Raw genomic sequence first — 1,873 nt, forward strand, 5'->3', positions numbered from 1 at the left:
TAAGATCATGCATTACAAATTAATTAGTCTATTTACAAATAAAGTAAAAATAAGTAAAAATAAGAACTTTGAAGAAGAAAAGAAAAGAACAAAACTGAAGGGAGATAATAGAAAATGCAGTAAGAGAGATAGCAGGTACAGAGATATTCTCAAATATGATTATTAATCTCTTTGAGATATAATAATATATTTTCAAAGGATCCAAAAGTGACAATTTCCTTTTTATTTGACGAATGGCTAGAAGATTACAAGAATATATGAGTTTTGAAGAGGTCATTGATCATGCAATTCTTCTTGTTACGCATACATATATATTAACTTTTTACATAATAGATGATTATATTAATAAATAATTAAATTAAGGACGATGACTTTTGAAACTGAAAAAGAGACCCTCCAAAAAAACTGAAAAAGATATTATTAATTAAGAGAATATAACTATGAAAAAATATTAAATTTTATTAGATTAAATTGTGTAAAAACTACAAAAAAGGAACAAAAAAGATAATTGTCAATGAAGCCAGAGGTGCCACATCACCTTTTTTATGTTTCATATATATATATATATATATGTATATATATATATATATTTATTTATTTATTTATTTTTATTTATTTATTAATTATTATTACTATTACGTTGTTGTTCTGAAACTTTTCCTATTATTGTTGTTATGATTTGCCATTATATTTAAGTTGGTTGTTGGCTTTAAATAAATTGATGATCAACCATTTCCATTTTCTAATTGATTTGCTAGCTGTCCTGTATGCATTACTTTCTCCATTTTAATATTGGAGTCGCACGGTTTTAACGCCCCACTAAAGTAACAGTGAGGGTTTTATATTAAAGAGACTACTTAATTCTTTTAAAGATTGATATGGAGCTTTTCATGCAAATGCTATGCTTAGGAGTTAGGGCTGGACAATTTTAATATAAATGTCCACAATAGAAAATGAAAATTGAGATGAGTCATCTTCTATTACTAAAAAATTAGGTCTAAGTTAATATCAAAAGCTAATTTAAGACGTGAAATATTTTGAAACTATATTAAATAGATCACCCATTTCTTAAAGGGTCTATGCAATACTCTTTCATGGTTTGTTTGCTTGATATTTGGGTGATCCATGATTCAATTTGGGTCGATTTACCTCTAAAACATCCAGACCAAATTTAGATTTTCAAAAGAACATTGAAATTAAATCAAACCAATGTTGTTAAGTCGATTTTTCATCACTTTGTTTTTTTTCTTCTAACTTTTTCTGCTTTTGTCAGTTTTTTAATAAAATAATACATTTAATTTCATTAATCGTTCCTTTTCTATATTAGCATAGACAATATAATGCCTAGATTTATGTTATTTTATTTTTTAATATAGTAAAGGGGCCAGGGGCGTGCGACGGCGAGGCTTTCGTGCCGCTTTTTACATGCAAGATGCAACTCATTAAAAATTTAAAATTGCATAAAGTTAAATCTAACTGTCAATTTTCTTATGCTTTGTAATCAAATAATTAATTACATTCACTAGCAATCTGTACAGAGACTCATGAAGACGAACGCAAAATTTAGTTTATAAGCTTTAAGTGGTCGTTTGGTTTTCAATAAATATAAGTATATTGAAAACAATTGCTAGGCTAACATGATGTGTGTAGTATTAAGATGCACAATAAATTTTATGTCATGCAGATACATTTGAGTATACACTGCATAGGTAATAAAACCACCCGTAATCAACTAGAGATACATAAGATTTTTCTTAAATATGATTTATTTTAATTTATTAGAATATTAGTAGAGACTAAGAGAATTATCTAGCTTTTGAATAATTTAAAGCATGCAAATTAATTAACCAGAAGAAGTAAAGCTCATAGTATA

The sequence above is a fragment of the Capsicum annuum genome, chromosome 2, assembly GCF_002878395.1.
Source record: "Capsicum annuum cultivar UCD-10X-F1 chromosome 2, UCD10Xv1.1, whole genome shotgun sequence".
NCBI classification, from domain to species: Eukaryota; Viridiplantae; Streptophyta; class Magnoliopsida; order Solanales; family Solanaceae; genus Capsicum; species Capsicum annuum.